Here is a 10,000-nt window from a genome sequence, read left to right as displayed (position 1 = left end):
TCTTCAATCCCTTCAATCTCGTCCACCACACATCAATCTTCACCAAAGCTACCAGAGAGATAAAAACTACTTGTCTTTCTTGGCCAGTCTGGCGGGACAATTTTTACAATGGACTCCATTACAAGCAGAATTCGTCCTATACCTGATAGCAGATGTTCAACATTACCCCACAAGCCAGCAATCCTCGAGAATTGGACGAATGCAGAACGGTTTCATTGCGCCCGCATCTAGGATATGCATCTAGGATTTGCAACCAGTTTACCAGTAGACCTGCAAGGCCACGGATAACTAGAAATTGAGAATGTGAGAACGTAATTGCTTTAGTCTACCACTAATCCTTTATAAATTAATTCTTTGTAAATTTTCTCATACACACACGTCCAATATGTGTATGTTCGTAAGAATATATAATATATACACACACATATCCATACATACGTGTCTGTGTGTATGTATTTTTGTGTGTATGTGTGTGTATATTTTTATTTGTATGTTGAAGTGTTGAAAGAATATATGATTTATAAATCTATCTGGACAGATTTAATAATTTGCTTTCACCTTTTGTAATTCATCTAATCCTACCACCTTGCTCCTACAATGACTTTGGAAATGTTACGTTACGTATAATTTACCATCTTTTGAGTTGTGATGAAATATGAATAAAATAAAACTATAGCCTAACGGGTTTTAACATTTACATAGTATTGGCTTGATTTTCACTTTTTACTGCAATTAAATTGCTCTCGTTCCATCTCAATGTACGATAGCAATACATTATTGGCGTCTCTTGAGATTTCTCTGCAATCTGCATTTTACACCATAAAGAATTTACGATAAAAACGTGAAAGACATCAGCGCCAAACAGAAACACACACCAAGAATTATGGGGAAAAAATAACATAATTAATCTTTTGCGGAAACCTAACTATATATAGAAATGCATGCACGCACAAAATGTTACGTAAACAAGTAAAGGAAAATCCAATTGACACCCACTACTTTCGTAAATGTTTATATTTATCTAATTGTTTCTGCGCTTCTTTTTCCCCCTCTCTCTCTCTCTTCTCTCTCTCTCTCTCTCTCCTGAAGATTAAAGAGAAGGGAGAGGTTGTGTTTTTATATCTATATAAATATGTATCAGCATATGTGCATGTTGGGGATTAAGAATGTTTTAAAATTACAGCTGACTATCTTGTCCTTTGATATATGGAAATTGATCTTTAGCATATATCGGAAGATAGCCTTATCTAAAGCATAAGTGAAACTGACTCATGCCACGGCTAGCCACCAGTTTACATCCGCCTATGCTATTACGTAATCAGGAATAACAAACGAGTAGTGGACGCTTTTCAGATAATGACATTTACCGGGAGAACTGAGCCGGCAGTTTGATTTTGATTCTTCCTTGGCTAGTTTCACATTCATAACTAATGCATTTCTAGAAAAACATAAACATCACAGCTTCATATTTTACTGCTTCTGAAAGATTAGGCGATCTATTGTAATAAATTATGAATAGGCGTAGGAGTGGCTGCGTGATAAGTAGCTTGTTTACCAACCACACGGTCCCGGGTTCAGTCCCACTGCGTGACATCTTGGGCAAGTGTCTTCTACTATAGCCTCGGGCCGACCAAAGCCTTGTGAGTGGATTTGGTAGACGGAAACTAAAAGAAGCCCGTCGTATATATGTATATATATATATATATATATATATATACATATATATATATTTGTATGTGTGTGTTTGTGTGTCTGCGTTTGTCCTCCCATCATCGCTTGACAACCGATGCTGGTGTGTTTACGTCCCTGTAACTTAGCGGTTCGGCAAAAGAACCGACAGAATAAGTACTAGGCTTCCAAAGAATAAGTCCTGGGGTCGATCTGCTCGACTAAAGGTGGTGCTCCAGCATGGCCACAGTCAAATGACTGAAACAAGTAAAAGAGAGTAAAGAGAGATTCATCTACGCAAATGATTATGTAAATAAGAGAAAATTATTTCTAATTTCGTTGTTCCTCGTTTCGTTTATCCGAAATGAAATGCAATGACACAATTTTGTGTTACACGACAATATATTAAGTGATATACTGGTTGAATCAAATGAAAACATGAACTCCAGTTTGAATAACATGCCTCGGGCTGGTAAAAATAAATTACTCTCCCCGTTCTTCGCTTCTCATCAAACTACTTTACAATGAACCTATGTCGCGGTAAAACTAAGGATTGATGTTGAGCCATCATCCGATAGCTTGTTTGTTTGACTTGATTTCAAAATTGGTTGAGATTTCAAAATTTATCAAAATTGTGTTATTTACTGTCACTAAGTAGTAAAAGTAGTAGTAGTAGTAGTAGTAGTAGTAGTAGTAGTAGTAGTAGTAGTAGTAGTAGTAGTAGTAGTAGTAGAATAGCAATATCTCTCTACCCAATATAATTGTGTGTGTATGTGTGCGTTTGTGTGTGACCGTGTGAGTAGTTGAACGATCTTTAAATGCCTTAGTGTAAAAGAAATGTTTCAGCTGGCGATATATATATATATATATATGTGTGTGTGTGTGTGTGTGTGTGTGTGTGTGTGTGTGTGTGTGTGTGTGTGTGTGTGTGTGTACACCACACATACATAATACATACATGCATACACACATATACATGCATACATACATACATTTAAAGTATTGCAGATGGTGTTCCAACACATAGATGTTGATGTGGTTCATAAGAAAGGTTAAATACTTTGGATTTTTCTTGAATAATACTGAAGCTTTCATATATATTTACTAGTATTACAATTCCTAAGAGAGATTTACGTACTTAAATATAGATATTTAGCTATTTAAACGCTAATGGTAAAGTATGAATATCCTATAACACCGATTATTGCGCTTACAACTTAGTATCAATAGGTGATGCATATTCACTCTCTCACTTAACTGTACATGTGTGCATGTATGCATGTATATATTTATATGTATATATATATAATATATATATATATATATATATATATATATATATATATATATGATAAAATACAAAATGGGACAAAAACGCAAAACATCCGGACAACTAGGCGATGCAAAAAGGGACAACAAATCATCCAGATAGATGATACAAAAAAACGCGGACGGGTCATTCGAAGCGAAAATTTTGAAAAGTTCCCCCAGTTCTGAAAAAAATCGATACATTCGACATGGGGTCGAGAATCAGAAACACAAACCACAGACTGTCTAGGGGACGCAACTCGACCTTTTTAACTCTCAAAAAAAATTTGCCATCATTTTTTCCCCATTTTTTTGCTATTTTTTGGCTATAACTCTCTAAACCGGTTCATCATCGCAATTTCGGCTGATTAATCTTGAGATTGCTCCAATCTGGCCAGCCCCAAAGAAAAACTAAGCAAAGAGCATTAGATTCCTGGGAAAAAAGCATCGAATGTATACGAAAGAAGGACGGAACAACAGACGATGTTACACGAATATAAATACAAAAATACAATAAAAAACAATAATAGTAATAATAACAGGACATAACAACAGGCGTCTTTCGACTGGGGACGAATTGAATTCAGCCCGTCGTATATGTGTGCATGTGTTTCTGTGTGTTTGTCTTTCGTTACCCCATCTCCTTTTGACGACCGGTATTGGTGTGCTTATGTCCCCGTAACATAGCGGGTCGACAAAAGACACCGATAGAATAAGTACTAGTTATAAGTCCGGGGGTCGATTTCTTCGACTAGAACCCTTCAAAGTGGTGCTCCAGCATGTCCGCAGTCAAATGATTACAACAAGTAAAAAAATAAAAGAACGTGATTGTGTGAACGGGGAATTTTATTCACAATTGTTTTCGGAGAAACAAATTTAAAGTAATCATAGCAGATTATATCATATTGCATAAATCTCTATTCCCATTAGGTATTATTTAAACTTAGTCAACCGCAACATTTCAACCTACTAATTTCAGCCAGAGGAGTTTTAAAATTAGGATACAAATATATTAGGTCGTTAAGTATGAAATTTGTAGTTTATATTAGTTCAAAGGATTCATTAAGAATCGAGGTACATCAACGTGTAAGACCTCTACTAATTGACTAGATAGAATAACGCAGGGTAGACTGCAAGATAATCCGTTATCATGGGTATCAATTATACCGAATAGATACTGTTGTTAGGTAATTTTTAATTCAAATTATTTATCAATTATCCAGTTCCTTGAACCCTTTCTGTGGCATAAGTATAAGAAATAACAGACGAATGAAACTATAGTAGGTTTAATGGAGGTTTCTTTTTTATATATTGAAACGTATATGTCGCAGTTGAACTGACCCAAATGTCTGCCATATATTATGATGAGCGACTGATGTACTTCGATTCTTAATGAATCCTTTGAACTAATATAAACTTTGATAGTATGTTGAAAATGTAAAACTGATGGTATGGTATAATCAAACTTGTATTTATAGGGGCAAATGCTCGAAACTGGTCACAATAAAAATCTTATTCCAGCAGCATTTTTCTTTTTCGCCATAAAGCAAGACTTCAACATTTTGGATTCAACAGACAGTAGATATTTGGTTGCGGCGAACGAGGTTCCACATGCATGAACGACAATAAAGACAATGAAAGACCATAGAAATGACTGCTCCGATCACACGCGTCGTTGCATCTCTAGTTGACTTGGTGTTAATGTCTAATAACTGGAGAGTCGTCTTGTCGTACTGGTGTATGTCTCTGTTATCGTGTGAGCCACGACTAGGAAGTATTGCATCTTGAATGGAAAACAGAAGGAAGCGTAAAAGCTAGTCATACGTGGTAGCTAGTCTGCCCACCGTACATATATGTATACTGTGTGCGTGTGCGCGTGTGCGCGTGTGTGAAGGTGCAAGGTCGTGAGTTCAATTCTCGGTGATGCGTTGTGTCCTTAAGTAAGACACTTTATTTCACGCTACTCCAGTCCACTCAGCTGGCAAAAATGAGCAGTATCTGTATTTCAAAGGTCCAGCCTTGTCACACTCTGTGTCATGCTGAATCTCCCTGAGAACTACGTTATGGGTACACGTGTCTGTGGAGTGCTAAGCCACATGCACGTTCATTTCACGAGGAGGGTGTTCCGTTGATCAGATCAACTGGAATATTTGTTGTCGTAACCGATGGAATACCAGTTTATATATATATATATATATATATTTAATGTAGGATAAAATCTTTTCGAAAAAAAAAATTTATCAATGGCCAGCATATTAAAAAATACCTTTAAAGGTTAAAATTACAAACAACTTATAAATAAGGGCAAACGAAAAAATTTCTAATGCCAAATATGCCGAAAATTGGACATATTGTCCATTGCCATATAATATATATGGTAATATATATATATATATATATATATATATATATATATAGAGAGAGAGAGAGAGAGAGAGAGAGAGAGAGAAACGGAGAGAGAAAGAGGGATTATGTTAGTGTGACGGCGCTAGGGCAAATTTTAGAACTCTGGGAGTGGGATTTTGATAGTTTCTTTGTCAAATTATATTTATGCAACCTACTAAGGATTTGAATCATACTACGATCATTGCTATGAGCTAAGACACCTACACACACAAACACAAAAAAATATAAGAATATACTTGAAAAGGTACATGCACTTAACATTTATTTATAGTGACCAACAACGACGAGGGCGTTTGGAATATATCATGAAATAGAATTAGTGTAACATTACCCCAAATGAATAGGTCAGAGTAGGAAAGAGATTCAAGGGACGATTAGGTCAGAATCATTGAGAGTGGGCTAAAGAAGTTGTTGCGGCAGGCAGCCAAGTGGAATAGATACCGGGAACTGGTATGATACTTGCGATTTCACTCGCATATTTGTGGTATTACAAAATAACATGCTGCCCACAAGATTCCACAGACATTACATATAACCTATAACACAGTCACAAATATGTGCATAGAAGCATATATAAATAAATAAATAAATATATATGTATATATATATATATATATATATATATAATATATATATATATATATATATGTATGTATGTATTTAAATATATGTATGTGTGCTTATACATATATTCATGTGTGTGTGTGTATGTAAACATTATCACATATAGTTGTAATTAAATATCAAACACATACACACATACACACACTCAGCCAAAACAGAAACACGTGCACGTGTGTACATGTATATATGCATATATACATTTATGCTCATATTTCATGCATTCTTATTCTTATATATATTCGTATGTATTTATAAATACATACATCATGCATAGATGTGTACACAGGGACATATATACACACATACACACACATACACACATACACATACATTGAGAAAGTGGGAGGGAGAAAGAAACTGTGGAAAGAGGCCTTAGGCGAATCTTGTAACCTTGAAATCTCAAGGGATATTTCATTAAATATCGTACAGTTACCTTGACATTTTAATCCTTCTGATGAGAGTTCAAGCTTCAGTCTATCATAAAAGAAGGGTTGGTACAAGATTATAAGGATGTGAGGAGGAGGTACTCCCTCCCCACACTCTCTCCCTCTCCCTGTCTCTCTGAGCCATAGTATTGCAGCTGGAAATTAGTAATCTGATGCTCCTGAGTGTTATCCTTTCGTAGTCTGACACCATTTATTTTTATATAAAATAGTAACTTTTATCATTTGTTTATATACTTAATAGTTGTAATGTTTCTACCTATTAATTTTGCCTGTTTGGTTGCTTTGTATGTTTTGGGGGTTTTTTTTTGGGGGGGGGGAGACTTGTCATGCCGGAATGGATTTACAAGAGACCAAAATTACGTTTCAAAAGAAATAAATGCATAAGAAACGGGGATACTTTTCAATATATGGCATCGAGAATTTGCATTAAACAAACATATTTGTTAGTGTCGATTCCGTATTAACGGAAATATTTCCAACATATGTCATCAGAGCTAACACGGCAACCCCTAACAACTTCATAATCAACTAGGAGTATCGCCCGGCGTTGCTCGGGTTTGTAAGGGAAATAACTATAAAACATTTTTAGAGAGTTATAGCCAAAAAATAGCAAAAAAATGGGGGAAAAATGATGGCAAATTTTTTTGAGAGTTAAAAAGGTCGAGTTGCGTCCCCTAGACAGTCTGTGGTTTGTGTTTCTGATTCTCGACCCCATGTCGAATTTATCGATTTTTTTCAGAACTGGGGGAACTTTTCAAAATTTTCGCTGCGTTAGTTTTGAATTATGACATTGGGCTATGTGTGTATCAAGTTTCATCAGAATCGGTTGAAAGCCATGGTCAGGGTGAGGGTACAACCTAACAGACACACAGACACGCAGACAGACAAACTGCCGTTTATATAGAGAGAGATATCATCACCAACAACTTATTAACCACTCTACTGTCTCCGTCTTCATTTGTCAAATGAGCAGAACATTAATTTTTGATGTGATCCTTAATCTCTACTCGACTCATCTCTTGTCACTTTCATCGATGGATTAAAGTACATATGATAGTAAATATGCTAGATTCTAAGATGAATTGGAGTGAATTACAGTTTCCATTTACTAATTTTTGCAATGTATTCAACATCTGCTCTTCGCAAATAGACTGCGATTCATCAACCATATAAGTTTTAAAAGAGGACCTACGGAACGTTTCTAATTGAGGAGTTTCCAGCAGGTGCCATATGATCATAATTATAGTTTTGTATAGGTACATATCAACTATCTTTAGACGCTGAGAGCCTATTTTATTTCAGCGCTTCGCGCATTGACGTTTGCAAAAGTAAATAGATGCCATTGCTGAGTAAACAAGGTATATGTCAAATTAAAAATTTGTTATTAAATGAGTGGTAACAGAAGCCTACTTAGAAATATAAATATAAGAGGCGGAATACTCTGAGCATTTGAAAGAGTAAAGTCTCCTCGGAATTTCTCACGTCTCTGTTTCCGTTCATCGTGTAAATATATGCGTGCCTGTATTTATTCGTGTGTGACTGTGTGAGGTGGGGTGGGACGTGTATGCGTAGTTTATACATGTTTGCGATATTGTGGAAGCACTCCGTCGGTTACGACGATGAGGGTTCCGGTTGATCCGAATCAACGGAACAGCCTGCTCGTGAAATTAACGTGTAAGTGGCTGAGCACTCCACAGACACGTGCGCCCTTAACGTAGTTCTCGGGGATATTCAGCGTGACACAGAGAGTGACAAGGCTGGCCCCTTGAAATACAGGTACAACAGAAACAGGAAGTAAGAGTGGAGTGAGAGAAAGTTCAGGCGAAAGAGTACAACAGGGGTCGCCACTACCCCCTGCCAGAGCCTCGTGGGGCTTTAGGTGTTTTCGCTCAATAAACACGCACAACGCCCGGTCTGGAAATCGAAACCGCGATCCTCCGACCGCGAGTCCGCTGCCCTAACCACTGGGCCATTGCGCCTCCACGTTTGCGATATAAACAACTAAATACTTCTAACCCTTTACTCTTATTAAAACTACTGCAGATATTGCGATTCCGACAACTACTACTGCTGGATTAAGTGACATCTCCTAAGAAGCTATGTTGCCGATATTTGTTAAAATTAAGAAACAAGACTGCGTGTTTTCTTAAGAGGTGACTGCAGCTTTTTATATGCGTGTAAAAACAAATAGAAAAAGGGGGTATAGGTAAAGTTTTCCACTTGTGTAATTCGAGATACTCCAGTCCTCCAACTTATATACTGAGCTATTTGTTTAATAAATACGTTTGTTGTTAAATTAATGCGTTTTAGGTTACGTACTTATGATCTTTTCTCTCTTTATCTCCCATATCTGTTCCCAAATCACATTAAAGCTGCTTGCTGTCCCACTTAGCCTAATTTAGAAAACTCGACGGAAAACACTAGAATGTAAGAACAGATGGCATATCTATAATATACCAATCCTTTTTCACCGCAAAAGTAAAGATAGTAATGATATATGCACATTATACCAACTTTTAAAAAGGGATAACCAAATGAAATCAGATCTTAAGAGTAATTAATTTAATTAATATCTAATGATTAAATAATTGATTGTCTTACTTATTTTTTTATACTTTTCTTTAAACTATTGCTATATTTTTATTAAATCTACAGCACAGATGTCACTATACGCCTGTCACAATACTAATGGTGTGGAAGCACTCCGTCGGTTACGACGACGAGGGTTCCGGTTGATCCGATGAACGGAACAGCCTGCTCGTGAAATTAACGTGTAAGTGGCTGAGCACTCCACAGACACGTACACCCTTAACGTAGTTCTCGGGGATATTCAGCGTGACACAGAGAGTGACAAGGCCGGCCCTTTGAAATACAGGTACAACAGAAACAGGAAGTAAGAGTGAGAGAAAGTTGTGGTGAAAGAGTACAGCAGGGATCACCACCATCCCCTGCCGGAGCCTCGTGGAGCTTTAGGTGATTTCGCTCGATAAACACTCACAACGCCCGGTCTGGGAATCGAAACCGCGATCCTATGACCGCGAGTCCGCTGCCCTTAACCACTGGGCCATTGCGCCTCCACACAATACTAATAATGAGAATAATACTACATGTTACAAGTACATACATATATATATATATAAGATTGCGGCTCTCTACTAGCCAAAATAGTTATATAGAATACAACGATTACGCTATTAGTTTAAATCTTTCCTGACATGATACCAAAGCTTTCTGCTACCGTACAACCTGTACACTGAAAATAGAATTATAAAGGCCACATTACTCATGCAAGTATAGCGGTCTTCATATGACTGTGCGAAGTACAAGATTCTTCCTTGATAACAGCCATGTTTTTTTTAGTTTTTGTTTTCTTTTGTTTGTTTGTGTTTTTTTGTCCAAATTCCATAATGTGACGAAATTATTCTTTGGCATCTGCATGTAGTAAGACACTATACACCTCTGCGAATAGCAAAATTATATTCCCCAGTTCTCTAACGGTAAAATACTCAATTTTAATTTCATTACCCATGCCAAAAGAAAGAATCAAA

The sequence above is a fragment of the Octopus sinensis genome, linkage group LG2 (genome assembly GCF_006345805.1).
Source record: "Octopus sinensis linkage group LG2, ASM634580v1, whole genome shotgun sequence".
In the NCBI taxonomy this organism is placed as follows: Eukaryota; Metazoa; Mollusca; class Cephalopoda; order Octopoda; family Octopodidae; genus Octopus; species Octopus sinensis.
The sequence above is the reverse complement of the archived record's forward strand: the minus strand, read 5'-3'. Positions refer to the sequence as shown.